Genomic DNA, 20,646 nt, shown 5'->3' with positions numbered 1-20,646 from the left:
TTAATGGGCTATGGCGTTAACCAGTGTCTCAAACCTAGAAATCCAATACCGAAGCCTGGACATCGCCAGGCATTGAATTTCCAGGCATTACGCCGACAGCAGTCAGCAAAATACCGATCACTGCCAGCTGAATATCTGTGTTATAAGATTTTTTTATTATTCGTTCTATCGTACATCGGGTTCCATCTGAGCAGTTTACACAAATTAGAGCGAAGGAAGCTCTGAAAGTAACTCCATAGGTAAAGGAAAAACATAGTAACATAGTAACATAGTAGATGACGGCAGAAAAAGACCTGCATGGTCCATCCAGTCTGCCCAACAAGATAACTCATATTTGCTGCTTTTTGTGTATACCCTACTTTGATTTGTACCTGTGCTCTTCAGGGCACAGACCGTATAAGTCTGCCCAGCACTATCCTCACCTCCCCACCACCAGCCCTGCCTCTCAACCACCGGCTCTGGCACAGACCGTACAAGTCTGTCCAGCACTATCCCCGCCTCCCAACCACCAGCCCCGCCTCCCGATCTTGACTAAGCTCCTGAGGATCCATTCCTTCGGCACAGGATTCCTTTATGCTTATCCCACGCATGTTTGAATTCCATTACCGTTTTCATTTCCACCACCTCCCGCGGGAGGACATTCCAAGCATCCACTACTCTCTCCGTGAAAAAATATTTCCTGACATTTTTCTTGAGTCTGCCCCCCTTTTAGGAAAACTAAGCATAGTAAAATGGAGGGGCATAATCGAACGGTGCCCCGACCGTATTATTGAAAAAAGATAGCCGGCTATCTTTCATTTCGATAATATGTTTGGAGCCGGCCAAATCTCAGCATTTGGGCCGGCTTTAGAGATGGCCGGCATTGGTTTCCGGCAATAATGGAAACTAATGCCGGCGATCTCAAACCCGGCCAAATGCAAGGTATTTGGTCGTGGGAGGAGCCAGCATTCGTAGTGCACTGGTCCCCCTCACATGCCAGGACACCAACCGGGCACCCTAGGGGGCACTGCAGTGGACTTCAAAAATTGATCCCAGGTACATAGCTCCCTTACCTTGGGTGCTGAGCCCCCAAATCCCCCCCCCAAACCCACTCTCCACAACTCTACACCACTACCATAGCCCTAAGGGGTGAAGGGGGGCACCTACATGTGAGTACAGTGGGTTTGGGGGGGGGGTTGCAGGGCTCCCATTTACCACCACAAGTGTAACAGGTAGGGGGGATGGGCCTGGGTCCACCTGCCTGAAGTGCACTGCACCCACAAAAAACTGCTCCAGGGACCTGCATACTGCTGTCAGGGAGCTGGGTATGACATTTCAGGCTGGGAGGGGATTGGTGACCACTGGGGGAGTAAGGGGAGGTGATCCCCGATTCCCTCCAATGGTCATCTGGTCAATTGGGGCACTTTTTGGAGGCTTGGTCCTAAAAATAAATGGACCAAGTGAAGCTGGCGAAATGCTCATCAAAGCCAGCCATCTTTTTTTCATTATATCGGCCGAAGCCGGCCATCTCATAACCATGCTCCAGTCCCGCCTTCCATACCCTTCCGAAACGCCCCCTTTAACTTTGGCTGGCTCTGCGATGGAAAGCAGTTGGAGCCGGCCAAAATCGGCTTTCCGTTATACCGATTTGGCTGGGTTCAGGAGATGGTCGTCCATCTCCCGATTTGTGTCGGAAGATGGCCAGTGATCTCTTTCGAAAATAAGCAGGATAGTAGATAATGGCAGAGAAAAACCTGTACGGTCCATCCAGTCTGCCCAACAAGATAAACTCATAAGTGCTACTTTATGTGTATACCTGACCTTGATTTGTATCTGCCATTTTCAGGGCACAGACCGTAGAAGTCTGCCTAGCATTAGTTCCGCCTCCCAACCACTAGTCCCGCCTCCCACCACCGGTGGGAGTTAAAGATAGGGTTTGAGAAGCATGCTCCAGGCTCTCCAGCTTCACCCGTAATCTAGCTCCGAATCCAACAGGTCAATGATCAACCCTACGCCAAGCTCCCTCCCTACCCATTTTCAAATCTCTGCTTAAAACTCACCTCTTCAATGCCGCGTTCGGCACCTAACCTCTCATGAAATATAGTATTACCTACCAGACGGACTCTACACCTGTCTTTTTAGATTGTAAGCTCCTTGAGCAGGGACTGTCCTTCCATGTTAAATTGTACAGCGCTGCGTAACCCTAGTAGCGCTTTAGAAATGTTAAGTAGTATTAAGAAAATGCATCTTCAGGTAGGAAGGTCTTTATAGTTCTGTGGCATACGTACTTCTATTCACATTTATGAAGCCTTTTCTGTGGGGGATGCCCCTAAGAGCTTGGCAAATTCCCCTCTATTTCCACAAGGCTAAGTGGGATCCATGAACTGCTTCGATCATGTGGCATGGTCATTAGCCTTAGGGGACCCAGGCTGAGGCACTGAAAAAATATTGGATCTTCCCTGAATCTAGAAAACGGAGACTTACCCAGAACATTTCTCAGTTAAGCCCGCAGTAATTTGGGCCGTTCGTGATGGAATGCAAACATTCAGTGTAATGACGTCCTTAAGCCAAACTGCCAGATCAAATTCTCACACTTATTTGCAAGTTGTATCTCAGCTTAAATTAAATTTTGAGCTGTGGCAGCCCTGATAGGTCAATCAAGAATGAACTCCTGGCTGCTCTTACATGAGTAATTAGAGAGCCTCGCTTTCCACATCTCCCTAACCTGACACCGTTTTCAGGAAACTGCAGATAATATATAAAATAGAATAACTGAAATTATAAATGACATTTTATCACAGATACAAATTTGGGCCAATTAGTCGTTTGGTCTCTAACAAGCTGCCTCTTTTTCTAAATGATATCTTTTTACTGTTTTCTATCAAAGGCTGCAGTGGTGAAATAGAATCTGAAAAATCAGCAACACTTACATTATTTATTTATTATTTATTTGCAGCATTTGTATCCCACATTTTCCCACACACAAGCAGGCTCAATGTGGCTTACAAGTCAATAAGAAATAGGGTCAGGTAAGGGAGGGGTACATGTGTAAAATAAGGTACAAAATAAAGAATAAAATGGTCCTTTGAGGTAATATAATGTAGAGTCTATTGAGTAGCAACAGTAGGGTTGGCCTTACAAAACAGATAGGTCTTTAAAGAGCGCCTAAAGACTTGATGATCATGCAGCGTTTTCATACAGTTCGGTAATGCATTCCACATCTGCGTTCCTAAGTAGGAGAAATTAGACGCGTAGGTGGTTTTGTATTTAAGACCAACGCAGCTGGGAGAATGAAGATTCATATAATCGCCGGAAGATCAAGTAAATCAATCATATAATCCGGGGCTTCACCATAGATTATTTTGTGGACCAGAGTACAAAGCTTGACGGTAATACGGTCCATAATTGGGAGCCAGTGTAGCCGATGTTGACTGAAAGACACTTTTTAGGAAGACATAAGGAGTATGACGAAGATGAGAGCATGATCTAACGCTAAACACAGAGGACTGAGCTGCAGAAGCTTGAAGATTGCTGATGGTGCATTACAGATTTTGCTCCTTTCAACTCTTTAGGTGGGGATCACGACCATCAGTTGAATTATAGAGAGCAATGGACTTGGGAAAAATCCACAATTCCAGGAATAACATGTATAGAATGTTTGTACGTTTGGGAAGCTCGCCAGGTGCCCTTGGCCTGGATTGGCCGCTGTCGTGGACAGGATGCTGGGCGTGATGGACCTTTGGTCTTTTCCCAGTGTGGCATTACTTATGTTCTTATGGTGGATTTTTACATTGCAGACTATACACCCGATTGGTCTTAATTTGGAGACTCAATGGTCATCATTTTTGTGAGACTGTTGATTCGTTTGTTTGAATTTGATTGGCAGATACCCTTGTATGTATATTGACTCACACCATTTTGTTTCTTTATTAGAATTATGAAGAGACACGGGCTGTTGGCATTACATTGAGGACTTCATGAATACATCAAGATATGCTGATGTTTCATGATGCAGAGTTGGACTAATCGAAATATGAATTTATGTTAGGACAATACTGACAATTCAGTTTGTAGCAACAGAACAGAGAAGTGCAAATTTTGAAGCAGTTTGGACTATTTTTGTAGTGAATGAATAAATTAATGCTTTTTGAAATATTGAAAACATTCTTTTGGAGCACTCTTAAGGCATTTCTTTGATGCACTGAAAGGTTATCATTTTGGAACCAATGAGTGAGATTTGATGGTTTATTCCAGTCGCTACTCTTCTATCTATGAAGGTCTTCAAATAGATAGATAGATAGATTGATAGATATAGTTATATACAGATATATAAAGCGCGTTACGGGAATCAGTAAGCTCTAAATGGTAAAAACTCATAAGTATAGAATGGGCTTTTATCATTTACCAAGCACTAATTCCTTTTATGTGCATTAAGGCCATAAAATAGCTTAATGAATTCCTTCCTAAGTACCAATATTCGGCACTTAACTGTCGAAATTAACCGGACAAATCAGACCTCATAAAACTCAGTCCTATCTTTATCTGGTTTCACTTAGGTAGCTAAATGTTGATTATCACACTTAACCAGATAAGAGATAGCCAGCCGCACATAACCAGATATTCAATGCCAGTGCGTAGACATGGCCTGGCATTGAAAATCCGAGCATAATGCCGGCTGATCATCGTTGGCTGGCTATTTACTCCAGGAAGATTAGATAGGCCTTGAAGTCTTTAACTTCTCTCAGTTCCACATTTCAAGCACTCAACATTGGGTCATGCCATCTAATCATTGACACCACCAATATGGACAGATCATCATTCCCACTTACATTTTTGCTTTGGGTAGTTCTCCTTTTTTGCTTCACTCCTTGTTCTCTTCATGTCAGCTCTTTAGGGTTGAGGAAGGCATCTAACGTGCTGATAGAGGTTAAAAGCCTTCGTTAAATAACAAAGAAGAAAGTCAGCTTAGTTTTATTGACAATTTTCCCTCCACATAAAATTTTATGGCTACTGGTGATCTTGCAAAGCTTTCTGCTGACGCCCAAGCCTTCCATTCACCAGGCACACATAACATCGCTGATGTGCTTCTTCCTTCTCTTCACCCTCGCTCTCTCTTGCTTCACGTAATTGATTCCTTACCTAATGCAAAGATGAAATTAAATTCTCCCCTTGTCAGTTTATTGTCAGAACAGAGAAAATGATGAAATGGAAGCAGAGGAGACCCAAACAAGCTTAATAAAACATTTGTAACCTTGTTTGCTACACAGGTTTATTATACACATTATCTTTAAATGCTGAGATGATAAATATGCCTCTTCTTTCCCCTCCATGTACTGATCATCCATTTGAAAGGAATAAGTCAGTTAAAAGAAAGCTCGGTCCCGGCATACTAAAACACAATGGGTGTCAAATTGCATTAGAATGTTTGTATTAAAGAAAATTGGATCCTGTAAACTTAAATTATATCTCCCCCCTCCCACCTGCCATGGCCCATTTCCTATTATATTTTTCCAAACAAGTCAATGGATGCTGGAAATCAAGGAACGCCATGAGGAATCTGAATCAAATTAAGCCTGCGTTGTAACTGCATTAGATGCTGTCAAGCATAGCTTACTCACTTTTTACAGTTCAATCGAAAGGCTAAACAATCTCGTCCGCCTTTATCTGCTAATCAAAACTGATTGCTCCAATAATGGACCTCAGGCAGGGAGACGCTTTACGGAGGTAAATTATGCCAAATCGAACAGCAAAGAGAATACAGAAATCACCAAGAGATAAATAGTCCTGAAAATGCAACAGCTATTGATTTCTCTCTCTCTCTCTCTCTCTCTTTTCCTCACATGCCCACACACACACATGCCCTGCTCTATCATTTTTTTCTAACAGCCTGAGAGCCAATCCATGGAGGAGTGGCCTAGTGGTTAGGGTGGTGGACTTTGGTTCTGGGGAACTGAGGAACTGAGTTCGATTCCCGGCACAGGCAGCTCCTTGTGACTCTGGGCAAGTCACTTAACCCTCCGTTGCCCCATGTAAGCCGCATTGAGCCTGCCATGAGTAGGAAAGCACAGGGTACAAATGTAACAAAAATAAAATAGATACTATTGGAGATTCTACATGGAATGTTGCTACTATTGGAGATTCTACATGGAATGTTGCTATTCCACGTATGTGCAGGACATCAGACTCACAAAAGCAGAAGCCTGCGCGGCCACATTGGTGATCTGCAAGGGCCGACTTCTACATGGAATGTTGCTAGTGGAATAGCAACATTCCATGTAGAATCTCAAATAGTAGCAACAGTGGAGGAGTGGCCTAGTGGTTAGGGTGGTGGACTTTGGTCCTGGGGAACTGAGTTCCATTCCCACTTCAGGCACAGGCAGCTCCTTGTGACTCTGGGCAAGTCACCTAACCCTCCATTGCCCCATGTAAGCCGCATTGAGCCTGCCATGAGTGGGAAAGCGCAGGGTACAAATGTAACAAAAATAAAATAGATACTATTGGAGATTCTACATGGAATGTTGCTATTCCATGTAGAAGGCTGCGCAGGCTTCTGTTTCTGTGAGTCTGACGTCCTGCACGTACGTGCAGGACGTCAGACTCACAGAAGCAGAAGCCTGCGCGGCCACATTGGTGATCTGCAAGGGCTGACTTCTAGTGGAATAGCAACATTCCATGTAGAATCTCCAATAGTAGCAACATTCCATGTAGAATCTCCAATAGTAGCAACAGTGGAGGAGTGGCCTAGTGGTTAGGGTGGTGGACTTTGGTCCTGGGGAACTGAGTTCCATTCCCACTTCAGGCACAGGCAGCTCCTTGTGACTCTGGGCAAGTCACTTAACCCTCCATTGCCCCATGTAAGCCGCATTGAGCCTGCCATGAGTGGGAAAGCACAGGGTACAAATGCAACAAAAATAAAATAAAATAAAATTATCGCAGTAATACCATCCTTTCTGAAATATCATAATAGCTAGCTGTTAGCACTCTTTATCCTCTGATAGACCTCTGTTGAGGAATGTTTAACCCAAGGAGTCTCTCGGTTTTCAGTTTGTTTGGGTTTTTTTTATGACCCGCTAACAGCATTTTAATATAGCTCCCTTGAAAGTCATCCCTGTTGTGAAGTTGTGTTGTTTTCTGTGTATAGAGCTTCTGGAATTAGCATGGCATAGACAAAGGCTATTTCTTTCACTAATCAGAGGGACAAGGGGCAGGCAGGGATGAAGTACATAAGTACATAAGTACATAAGTAGTGCCATACTGGGAAAGACCAAAGGTCCATCTAGCCCAGCATCCTGTCACCGACAGTGGCCAATCCAGGTCAAGGGCACCTGGCACGCTCCCCAAACGTAAAAACATTCCAGACAAGTTATACCTAAAAATGCGGAATTTTTCCAAGTCCATTTAATAGCGGTCTATGGACTTGTCCTTTAGGAATCTATCTAACCCCTTTTTAAACTCCGTCAAGCTAACCGCCCGTACCACGTTCTCCGGCAACGAATTCCAGAGTCTAATTACACGTTGGGTGAAGAAAAATTTTCTCCGATTCGTTTTAAATTTACCACACTGTAGCTTCAACTCATGCCCTCTAGTCCTATTATTTTTGGATAGCGTGAACAGTCGCTTCACATCCACCCGATCCATTCCACTCATTATTTTATACACTTCTATCATATCTCCCCTCAGCCGTCTCTTCTCCAAGCAGAAAAGCCCTAGCCTTCTCAGCCTCTCTTCATAGGAAAGTTGTCCCATCCCCACTATCATTTTCGTCGCCCTTCGCTGTACCTTTTCCAATTCTACTATATCTTTTTTGAGAAACGGAGACCAGTACTGAACACAATACTCCAGGTGCGGTCGCACCATGGAGCGATACAACGGCATTATAACATCCGCACACCTGGACTCCATACCCTTCCTAATAACACCCAACATTCTATTTGCTTTCCTAGCCGCAGCAGCACACTGAGCAGAAGGTTTCAGCGTATCATCGACGACGACACCCAGATCCCTTTCTTGATCCGTAACTCCTAACGCGGAACCTTGCAAGACGTAGCTATAATTCGGGTTCCTCTTACCCACATGCATCACTTTGCACTTGTCAACATTGAACTTCATCTGCCACTTGCACGCCCATTCTCCCAGTCTCGCAAGGTCCTCCTGAATTATGACTTTTGTGGGACCTGGGCACTTTGCCATGGCCGGACCCTCCCTTGGTGGCATTTAACATAGGGCTGAGTGTTTATTTTCAAGGCCAAGATGCAAGGCGTGAAAATAAATAACAGTACTGCTCACTCTCCTAGCCAAATTCAAACAGGAAATAGCAACAGGCAAAAACATCCTCCTCCTCCAATTCGATATGTCCAGTGCATTCGACATGGTAAACCATCATATATTAATAAGATTACTAGATAAGTTCAGGATTGGTGGAAACATACTTATCTGGATCAAGGGCTTCCTAACCACAAGAACATACCAAGTAAAATCAAACTCAAGCATATCACCAGCGTGGAAAGCAGACTGTCGATTACCGCAAGGATCACCGCTATCACCGATACTCTTCAATCTAATGATGACTCCACTAGCAAAATCCTTATCCAACCAAGGCCTCAACCCTTCCATATATGCAGACGATATCATAATATACATTCCGTAAAATACCAAACTGACAGAAATCACCAACGAAATCAAGCTCAGCTTGAACATCATGGACTCATGGGCAAATGCATTTCAACTAAAACTCAATAAAGAAAAAACTCATTGTCTCATCCTCTCATCCCAACACAGCGTGGACAATCCCACAAGTATCAACACCCCAGACTACACCCTTCCTATATCAGACAGCCTGAAAATCCTCGGCATTACAATAGACCGTAACTTAACACTAGAGAGCCAAGCGGCATCCACAACAAAGAAAATGTTCCACTCAACGTGGAAACTCAAACGCCTGAAACAATTCTTTCCGAGGGAAACATTCCGCAACCTGATAGAATCAATGGTGCTAAGCCACGTAGACTACTGCAATGGAATTTATGCAGGATGCAAAGAACAAACCTTAAAGAAACTCCAGACCACTCAAAATACGGCAGCTAGGCTTATATTCGGAAAAACGCGATTTGAAAGCACAAAACCCCTTAGCGAAAAACTGCACCGGCTCCCAATCAAAGAACGCATTGCCTTCAAAATCTGTACCCTGGTCCACAAGATCATCTACGGTGAAGCCCCGGGATACAAGACAGACTTGATCGACTTACCAACTAGAAACACATCAGAATCAACACGATCATATCTAAATCTGCACTACCCAAGCTGCAAAGGATTTAAATACAAATCAACTTACGCATCCAGCTTCTCCTACATAAGCACACAACTATGGAACGCTTTGCCAAAAGCCTTGAAATCGAAGTACGACCACCTAAACTTCCGGAAATCACTAAAAACTAATCTGTTCAAAAAAGCATACCCCGCCGATCCAACTTAAATACCTGATCTCTGCAACACAACAAAACTAAAGTACGTAATGGACAAAACTCAACTCTTCCGTTGTACGATTCCCTAGTGTGGCTGGGCCACATGAACTTCATCTTACCACAACATCACTTTGTATTTGTTCTCACCGGAGTCTGCTAACGCCTCTCCGGCAGGGTTGCCGGGTGGAAACTTTTTTCCCCACCTAAACCAGCCCCAAACCAGCCCAAAACCCGCCCAAAATCAAACCCCGCCCCTGACACCCCCACCCCGCCCCCGCCATCATCAACCCCGCCCCCGCCGTCATCAACCCCGCCCCCGCCGTCATCGGCCCCACCTCCCCCATCATCGGCCCCGCCTATCCCGTCATCGGCCCCGCCCAGAACATCACTAACCCCGCCCAAAACATCACTAACCCCGCCCACCTGGCAACACTGCTCTCTGGTACTATGTAAGCCACACTGAGCCTACAAATAGGTGGGAAAATGTGGGATAGAATTATAACAAATAAATAAATAAAATTAACTATGCCTGTGCCCAGACTGCCTGTTCTGTGGTTCTAATCTATAGAGGTATTTAGATTGATCACTAAAGACAATGGCTGAGATATGCATGTTTTTTAAATTAATGAAGATGGAGTTAAGAAATGTTCTGTTTATCTTGCAATTTAAAACAAACTGAGCTAAATCCCAGAAAAGAAGTGTTTTCAGTAACGTAGGATATTATCAACCTGACAGGAAGGAAAGAAGGTGGTGCAGGCAGTTGCAATCTTCAGGAGCCATGAGGCAGCGAGAGACTACAAATCTTAGAAACCATCAGATTTTTTTCACCTTAGGCACATCTTTAGTGTGGGATCCATAAATCCAGGCCTTCTTATGACCAAATCAGAAGGAATGTGGGTTTGGCATCAACACAGGAAGCTGCACTTTTCAGTGGAACTGGAGAAGCAGTAAGAAGGTATATCTTTGGCTTTCATGCCACCCTAGCCACAGGTCCAGGGTATATAGACAGTCCAATGAAAAACAAGAAATGGAAAATCTTGAATGCGAGTCACTTGTTATAGATGGTTGAGAATGAACAGTGGAGGAGTGGCCTAGTGGTTAGGGTGGTGGACTTTGGTCCTCCTAGGGAACTGAGGAACTGAGTTTGATTCCCACTTCAGGCACAGGCAGCTCCTTGTGACTCTGGGCAAGTCACTTAACCCTCCATTGCCCCATGTAAGCCGCATTGAGCCTGCCATGAGTGGGAAAGCGCAGGGTACAAATGTAACAAAAATAAAATAGATACTATTGGAGATTCTACATGGAATGTTGCTACTATTGGAGATTCTACATGGAATGTTGCTATTCCACTAGCAACATTCCATGTAGAAGGCTGCGCAGGCTTCTGTTTCTGTGAGTCTGACGTCCTGCACGTACGTGCAGGACATCAGACAAGCAGAAGCCTGCGCGGCCACATTGGTGATCTGCAAGGGCCGACTTCTACATGGAATGTTGCGGAGTGGCCTAGTGGTTAGGGTGGTGGACTTTGGTCCTGAGGAACTGAGTTTGATTCCCACTTCAGGCACAGGCAGCTCCTTGTGACTCTGGGCAAGTCACTTAACCCTCCATTGCCCCATGTAAGCCGCATTGAGCCTGCCATGAGTGGGAAAGCGCGGGGTACAAATGTAACAAAAAATAAAATAAAAAATTTCCAGTCACAGTCCCAAAAGGCTACACAGACTCGAGACTCAAGACCTGCACGAGAACGGGGTTCACGGGAATCCCGCAAACCCGCGGGATTCCTGCAGGGACGGAAGTAGTTCCTGCCGGGTTCCCGTGGGGAAGGAAGCAGTTCCTGCGGGGTTCCCATGGGGACGGAAGCAGTCCCTGTAGGGTTCGCGTGGAAGTGTAAGCTGCACTTGCGCCAGCCTCTCACCTACCAACTACCAAGTTCTTGGAGTGCTGTCTCCTCCTCCTCCTCCTCCTCCTCCTCTTTGCTTTAACAGCACAGATGCGGAAAGTCTCCATTAAGGAGGTGGTAGAGATACAAATGGTGATGAAATTCAAAAAGGCATGGGATGAACACAGAGAATCTCTCATTAGAAAATGGAAGTTATAAAAAACCTAAACTGAAATGGTGAACTAGGGCTGATAGCAGGAGATCTGTACGGTCTGTGTCTCATATGTGGCAATCTGGTTTAGGATGGGCTGGAAAGGGCTTAGACAGCAACTTTAGTGGCTGGAACATGAGGACTGTGCTGGACAGACTTTTATGGTCTGTGTCCCACAAATGAGAAGATGAATAGGCTGGAGTGGGCTTCGAGGGCAACTCCAGCAGTTGGAACATAAGGATAGGGCCAGGCGGATTTCTATGGTCTATGTCCCAGAAACGCCACAGAAAGACCATAATCAAGTATATAATATCACATTCATTGTTGATTTATCATGAATTGGTAATGATTGTGACTATTGGGCGGACTGGATGGACCGATCCGGTTTTTATCTGCTGTCATTTACTATGTTACTATTAATCCTCTCTGCTCCTGGGCTGATGTGCAGACCTCAGCTACGACATAGCCATGAGCATCAGATGTCACTTGACCTACTGCCGCGTGCATGTGGTGATCTCTTAGCACACAGTGCCAGTCAATCAGAGAAGTCTTACATGTGCGACCCCGAGTGTTCCAACTTCCGTTCCTTCCTTGCCTGCAGTGCTGCGGCTCAAACCCAGAGAGAGACTGAGAGAACCGACAGAAATCTTTTTATGTACAATTAAATTCTTGCGGGACTGAGTGAGGACAGGTTAAATTCTTGCGGGGATGGGTTAGATTCCCCGTGAGGATGGGCGTGGATGGGTTAGATTCCCCACGGGGATGGGTAGAGATGGGTTAGATTCCCCATGGGGACGAATGGGGATGGGTTGGATTCCAGTGGGGACAGGCGGGGACGGGTTGGATTTCTGTCCTCGTGCAACTCTCTACTCGAGACCAAAGCCCAGAGGGCCATTTCCATTTTTTCCTATGTTGCATCCGGTGCTAAAGCTATTCGTAAAGTTTGATTTCACACGAGGTCCTACTTGATAATCACTCCTACATTATAGAATGATTTACCATTGCAGCAAACCAGGGGCGTAGCCAGACAGCCAATTTTGGGTGGGCCTGAGTCCAAGGTGGGTGGGCATTGAATTCATGCCCTCCCCCCATCCCTAGCCCCCCCTCTGCTCTGTTCTTCATCCCTCCCTCCACCTGCAAGCCCACAATATTAAATACCTGAGCAGGAGGAAATCTTCAGCTGGCGGGGTTTGTAGATCGGAAGAGCACTCTTTGTGGTTGTTGTCTGGTCTATTTTGGTTCTCTTCCGCTGTCTTTGTTGTTTTGTGTTTGTTTTGCTGGAGACTTGGACTCTCTTTTTGGGGGGTTGTAGATCCCCTCCAATTCAGACAGTTAGCACTCTTCCAAACAAGCCAGCAGCACTTTCCTTGAGCTGATGCCACGGCCAGCAGGCTGTACCTGCATGAAAACTAAGCATGTGAAGAGGGGCTGGTGTTGGTTTCAGCTCGAGGCAAGTGCCGCCGGCTGCCGTTTGAAAGAGCACTGGCTGCCTGAGAAGGAGGAAATCTTCAGCTGACGGGGTTTGAAGACCTCTGCAAGCCATAGCAAGAGTGCACAATTTTGGGTGGGCCAGAGTCCAAATAGGGTGGGCCCTGGCCCACCCATGGCTACGCCACTGCAGCAAACAACAGAGAGTCTCTTCAGATCTGCACCAGAAGCGACACAAAAGAAAACAGACCACAGTCGAAGTGCTCCAAAACAAAATCCCAATGCAGTCCACGTTTCGCCCACTCATGGGCTACTTCGGGGGTACAATACCAAAAATGCCATTTATATATCTTTTTATATATCTTTATCTCAAATTAAGTTACTGAATGATCTCCCTATTCTATAAGAAGCTATTTTTCCTTTCGTAAAATGGTGAAGATTTATTTGTTTTTTTTTTATTCTTTTAAGAAGTAATTTTGAACAGTTTTTGCAAATCCTGATAAAATGTATCAGATCTCTTTTTGTATCCCACTTAGAACCTCAATTGAGGGAGTTGGCGGGCTATAAGTCCATTGTAACATAGCGCAGCATAATGCAACAATTTAGCTAATTATCGTTACACATGTAACCGACCCTCTTCTATAACTGGGTACACAAATGGATGCCCAACTTTAGGTGCCTTTTATAGAATTTGAGCAGTAGTAACCAGGTCTGAGTTTACTTTGTTTCTGACATAGAGTATGTTCAGACTTTCCCAAGTCAGTTGTGCCAGAGATCTATATATCACTGACATTAACTACTACAGCCAGTTTTCCACCTTCCTTTACCAAATAAGTATATAAGTATTGCCACACTGGGACAGACCAAAGGTCCATCAAGCCCAGCATCCTGTTTCCAGTAGTGACCGATCCTGGTCACAAGTACCTGGCAGAAACCCAAAGAGTAGCAACATTCTATGTAGAACCCGTAGAATAGCAGGATTCTAGAATTCTAAAGAACAACAAGATTCCATGCAGAATTTCAAAGAGTAGCAAGATTCCATTCAGAATCCCAAGTACATAAGTGTTGCCACACTGGGACAGACCAAAGGTCCATCAAGCCCAGCATCCTGTTTCCAGTAGTGACCGATCCTGGTCACAAGTACCTGGCAGAAACCCAAAGAGTAGCAACATTCCATGTAGAACCCGTAGAATAGCAGGATTCTAGAATTCTAAAGAACAACAAGATTCCATGCAGAATTTCAAAGAGTAGCAAGATTCCATTCAGAATCCCAAGTACATAAGTGTTGCCACACTGGGACAGAACAAAGGTCCATCAAGCCCAGCATCCTGTTTCCAGTAGTGACCGATCTTGGTCACAAGTACCTGGCAGGAACCCAAAGAGTAGCAACATTCCATGTAGAACCCGTAGAATAGCAGGATTCTAGAATTCTAAAGAACAACAAGATTCCATGCAGAATTTCAAAGAGTAGCAAGATTCCATTCAGAATCCCAAGTACATAAGTGTTGCCACACTGGGACAGACCAAAGGTCCCTCAAGCCCAGTATCCTGTTCCCAGTAGTGACCGATCCTGGTCACAAGTAGCTGGCAGAAACCCAAAGAGTAGCAACATTCCATGTAGAACCCCAAGAGTAGCAGGATTCTAGAATTCTAGAGAATAACAAGATTCCATGCAGAATTTCAAAGTGTAGCAACAATCCATGTAGAATCCCAAAGAGTAGCAAGATTCCATTCAGAATCCCAAGTACATAAGTGTTGCCACACTGGGACAGACCAAAGGTCCCTCAAGCCCAGTATCCTGTTCCCAGTAGTGACCGATCCTGGTCACAAGTACCTGGCAGAAACCCAAAGAGTAGCAACATTCCATGTAGAACCCCAAGAGTAGCAGGATTCTAGAATTCTAGAGAATAACAAGATTCCATGCAGAATTTCAAAGTGTAGCAACATTCCATGTAGAATCCCAAAGAGTAGCAAGAATCCATTCAGAATCCCAAGTACATAAGTGTTGCCACACTGGGACAGACCATTGAAATGTAGACAAACATCTTTATTCCAGCTCTGTTTCTTCCAACCTAATTTCCTTCTCCTGTCCTTGGCTTTGCCCACTATGTAGTTTATAGACTGCCCCAACTTGACATTTCATCCTTTAGATTGTAAGCTCCTTTGAGCAGGGACTGTCCTTCTTTGCAAAACTGTACAGCGCTGCGTAACCCTAGTAGCGCTTTAGAAATGTTAAGTAGTAGTAGTAGTAGTGACCAATCCAGGTCACAAATACCTGGCAAGATCCCCAAACAGTACAAAACATTTTATGCTGCTTATCTCAGAAATAAGCAGTGGATTTTCCCCAAGTCAATTTAATAATGATCTATGGACTTTTCCTTTAGAAAACTGTCCAGACCTTTTTTAAACCCCCGCTAAGCTAACCACCTTTACTACATTCAATGGACAATGCAGCAAATTGGATTACATTCTACATACAGCGCCTGAAAAATTGGCGCCAAAAATATTTCCACTTGGGCGCATTCTGTAAACCACAGGTTTATAGAATACGCCTAGCGGCCATGGCTGCACTTAAGTCTAAGTGCATCCATTTACACCAAGTAAAACTTGGTGTAAGTACTAGCACTTAAGTTAGGCACAGAGGAGGCGTGGAGGGGAATAATCGAACGGCGCTGGCGAAATACATGGCCGGCGATGTATTTTGGCGGCGCCGCAACCAGCTGGCCAGACCTGTATTTTAGAAAAAGATGGCCGGCCATCTTTTGTTTCGATAATACGATTCCGGCCAGCCAAATGCCTTGGATTTGGCCGGGTTTGAGATGGCCGGCTTCGTTTTTTAGCGATAATGGAAAGTTATGTCGGCCATCTCAAACCCCAACCAAATTCAAGGCATTTGGCCGTGGGAGGAGCCAGCATTTTTAGTGCACTGGCCCCCCTGACATGGCAGGACACCAACCGGGCTCCCTAGGGGTCACTGCGGTGGACTTCAGAAAAGCTCCCATGTGCATAACTCCCTTACTTTGGGAGATGAGCTCCCCAACCCCCCCCCCCCCAAATCCACTACCCACAAATGTACTGCACCCACTAAAACTGCTCCAGGGACCTGCATACAGCCTCTAGGACTTATTGCTGCTGTATAACTTTGGCACACCAGTTCACACCTGAAGACTAATCTCTCTGAAAAAGTCCTTTCTTGAAATAAGCATGTTTACTCACAGTTAATTGCAGATCAGAGGTTGTGCCCCACTGGCAAAGAGTCCCCTGGTACTAAGATTATCAGTAGGTCAGAGCTGGCACAATGGTGTACAATGCCCTCTTTCAGCACCATTCAAGGTAATAACTAAGGCCCAGATGCATCAACCAAACGTTAAAAAATAAGAATCGTAAAAGTGCTTAACGATTTTTAAAAAACGAGGAATGCACTACAAAAACACTCCAGAAATGTTCGGATCGGTATTGCAAAGTAGGATGTATCACAGAATCGTTAAACCCGTCGTTAATCAGCGCCTAAAGCATGCGCAGAGCAGCCCAAGCGTTATGCTGGCTGCTCTGCGCATGCCACAAAGGCCCAGCTGTCAAAACAAAAAAAAAAAAACCCTCAAACACGTGTGTTTCAGGAGGGGGCAAAGGCACTCGTCATGAGCGTCCCGTATGGACGCCTTGCCCCCCCCCCCGCTGCTCCCCGCTTCCCCCCCCCCCCCCGCACGAAAAATCTCCCTGTATTCTCTCACACTAGCTCCGCCTCCTGCCATGCTCCGGTCCCATAGTTTACCTACGTCAGAGGAGGGCGGGCCCAGGAAGAAAGAAGGAACGTCTGAGGAGGCCTTCTGACTCGCCGATCAGCTGTTCTTGCCCGTGCAGCAGAGGTGACAGGCGCTGCACTGGCTGGTAAGGCAAAGGGGGGGGTTGTTGGAGGGGGGAGCGGCAGCCACGACCAAAGGGGGGGCAGCGGGGGCGGGGCACTGGACCGGAGCATGGCAGGAGGCGGTGCTAGTGTGGGAGAATACAGGAAGGGAGGAGGGCCGGCCCGGGGCTGCTAAAATTGGAGATTTCTCGTGCGGGGGGGGGGAAGCGGGGAGCAGCGGGGGGGGGGGGGGGCAAGGCGTCCATACAGGATGCTCATGATGAGTGCCTTTGCCCCCTCCCGATCCTTTTTTTTTTTTTCTTTTTTGGTGCTGAGGGAGAGGGGAGCAGCGGCGACCTGGGGCGTCAATAAAGGACGCCCCTGATGCGTTTTCGCCCCCCCCAGTTATTTTTTTTATTGGATTTTATAAACTTCTAGCAGACAGACAGCCCTAACGAGAGGTACAGACTCTCGTTAGATTTCACGGTGTTCTCCTGCGTTAAACGAATTGGAAAAGGTTAGTGCATGTCATTTCAATGGGATTTGTAGAAGAATTGCTCATCTGCATTCAGTTTTCGTTAGCTGCTACTGTCGTCGGAAAATAGACTTTAGTGCATGGAAAGGATAGGAAATTCTTCCTTGAGGGCTCATTTAACGATGAAAAACGTTTAGTGCATCTGGGCCTCTGTCCCAGTAAGCAGGGGGAAAGCACCAGGGGAGTAGAGCCTACCAACTACCAATACCTACACCCACCACAATGCATTGCTGATGTGACACTGCAGTGCAAATAAAAGGTGTCACACTCACCCCAGAGCCACATCACAAGCAGGAAAAGGTTGTCGGAGGACAGAACACATTCTGCTGTCATGGAGGTGGGTACGGCATTTGAGGCTGGCATACAGGTTGGAAAAAAAAGTGTTTAAAGTGGGGGGTTTTGGTGGGAGGGGGTTAGTGACCACTGGGGGAGTACGGGGAGGTCATCTCCGCTTCCTTCCGGTGGTCATGTGATCAGTTTGGGCACCTTTTTGAGGCTTAGTCGTGAAAATAAAAGGACCAAGTAAAGCCGGCCAAATACTACTTAATGCCGTATTTTTTTTTCCATTATTGGCGAAAGCCGGCTATCTGGTAGCCACGCCCATACCCGCCCATGCCCCACCTTCGCTTCGCCGCCGACACGCCCCTTTCACCGGTAAGGTGACGGGAAAGCGGCGATGCTGTCAAAAAAAGCAGCTTTCGATTATGCCGATTTCGCCGCTTTTGCCAGATCGCCGGCCATCTCCCGATTTGTGTCAGGAAATGGCCGGCGATCACTTTCGATTATGAGCTGGATAGTCTATAATAACGCACATAAATTTTCGGAATACCCGTGGCCTGCCCATTCCATGTCCATGGTCACACCCCCCTTTTAGCAGCATGCATTAGAATTTACGTGCACCACTTTAAAGAATACGCTTAGCAAACAGTGCACGTAAATTCTGATTAAAGCCAATTATTGTGAATAATTGCTCATTAAGTGGCAATTATCGCTACTGACTGGCTTGCTAAGTAATTAAATTGTGCATGCAAATCCAGAATATGACCGGATTTGCACGCACAATTTCAGCGGTGCTATACAGAATCTGGGTGATAGTAGGGAAAAGGCTGGCTGATAGGAGCATTTAGAGCACTGTGACTCACCATTTCTACTGTACTTGTGAGAGCAAAAAGCATCAGTGAACCAGATAACTGCCCTTGTCAGTAATACCTAACATTTTAGGACAATGGATGGCTTATGTCAGAAACAAATAGAATAAGCCACGTCCGCTACGGACGGGAGCTCTGCTGAATGGCAAAAGAAAAAAAAAGTGCAGTCGGGTTTGTTTGTTTTTTTTCTTTCTTTCTTTTTTTTTTTTGCTTATTTTACTTTCAAGCATCCTACAGGAAAAAAAAATCCCATTTTCTTTATGGTAAATTGCCACATTAACATAATGCGAGATAATTGTCAATAAAAAAAAAAGTCAGCAAAATGTCGCAAAGCTCCAGAACAGTTTTAATTAGGTGATTGTGGCTGATTTGGCGTTAATGAGACTAGTAATAGTAAGGGATCCTGTTTGGATGAAAAGTGCTATAAAAATCAGAGTACCCACTAATTTTCCTTTATTGTTATGATTCTGCTCGAGCTCTGAATGATCATTTCTAGGTAATGTTAAGACCTAACTGGGAGCCAATATGATGCCTCTGTTTTATTGAGTACATAGTACTTATCCCTTTAAAGAGGCAGTTCTTAGGCTCTTGTGCAAATGAATTTTTTTTTTAAGAAGAGGCCCTATCCGTTTCCGCATTCAATTCAATCTTCTCTTACTGACCTATAAGTGCATTCACTCTACCGCTCCCCAGTACCTCTCCACTCTTGTCTCTCCCTAAGCCCCCCCCCCCTCGGGTACTCCGTTCTGTGGATAAATCTCTCTTGTCTGTCCCCTTCTCCTCTACTGCTAATTCCAGACTCCGTTCCTTTTATCTCGCTGCACCTCACGCCTGGAATAGACTTCCCAAGCCTGTACATCTAGCCCTGTTTTTGGCCGTTTTCAAATCCAGGCTAAAAGCCCACCTCTTTAACGCTGCTTTTGACTCCTAACCACTACTCACTTGCCCTGTACCCTTTTATCCCCACCTCTTTAATTCCTCTTTAATTCTTAGTTGTTCTGTCTGTTTGCCTGTCCTATTTAGATTGTGAGCTCTTTGAGCAGGGACTGTCTTTTCATGTATGGTGTACAGCGCTGCGTATGCCTTGTAGCGCTATAGAAGTGATAATTAGTAGTAGTAGTAATGTAGAAGCCTGCCCTTGCAGATCAGCATCGCGGCCGCGCAGGCTTCTGTTTCTGTGAGTCTGTCGTCCTGCACGTGCGGCTGCGTTGCTGATCTGCAAGGGCAGGCTTCTAGATGGAATGTTGCTAGTGGAGGAGTAGCCTAGTGGTTAGTGCAGTGGAACATGGGATGTTGTTACTATTTGAGATTCTGGAATGTTGCTATTACTTGAGATTCTACATGGAATGTTGCTACTATTTGAGATTCTACATGGAATGTTGCTACTATTGGAGATTCTGTTGCCACTATTTGAGATTCTACATGGAATGTTGCTATTCCACTAGCAACATTCCATATTTAGATTGTGAGCTCTTTGAGCAGAGACTGTCTTTTCATGTATGGTGTACAGCGCTGCGTATGCCTTGTAGCGCTATAGAAGTGATCATTAGTAGTAGTAGTAATGTACAAGCCTGCCCCCTTGCAGATCAGCAACGCGGCCGCGCAGGCTTCTGTTTCTGTGAGTCTGACGTCCTGCACGTGCAGCTGCATTGCTGATCTGCAAGGGCAGGCTTCTAGATGGAATGTTGCTACTGGAGGAGTAGCCTAGTGGTTAGTCCAGTGGAACATGGAATGTTGTTGTTATTTGAGATTCTGGAATGTTGCTACTATTTGAGATTCTACATGGAATGTTGCTATTCCACTATCAACATTCCATATTTAAATTGTGAGCTCTTTGAGCAGGGACTGTCTTTTCATGTATGGTGTACAGCGCTGCGTATGCCTTGTAGCGCTATAGAAGTGATAAGTAGTAGTAAAACCCTTTTAAATAAAACGTGAACTTAGGCAAATGTCATTGTTGCAGCAAAGCTGAAAAATGCGAGCATATTATGTACTATGCATGTCTAGATGGGGGGAAAAAAATACCATCTACCCGTCTGCATCTGGAAAGTCTAGTGTTCCTGATCTGTTTTCTGTTTCTGGTCCAAATGCTAAAAGATAAATGTTCCCCTCTCAAAGATGAGATCCCTTTCCCACAAATCACTGCTCTCTTCCCTCTGCA

Source organism: Microcaecilia unicolor, chromosome 8, assembly GCF_901765095.1.
Source record: "Microcaecilia unicolor chromosome 8, aMicUni1.1, whole genome shotgun sequence".
NCBI lineage: Eukaryota > Metazoa > Chordata > Amphibia > Gymnophiona > Siphonopidae > Microcaecilia > Microcaecilia unicolor.
The sequence above is the reverse complement of the archived record's forward strand: the minus strand, read 5'-3'. Positions refer to the sequence as shown.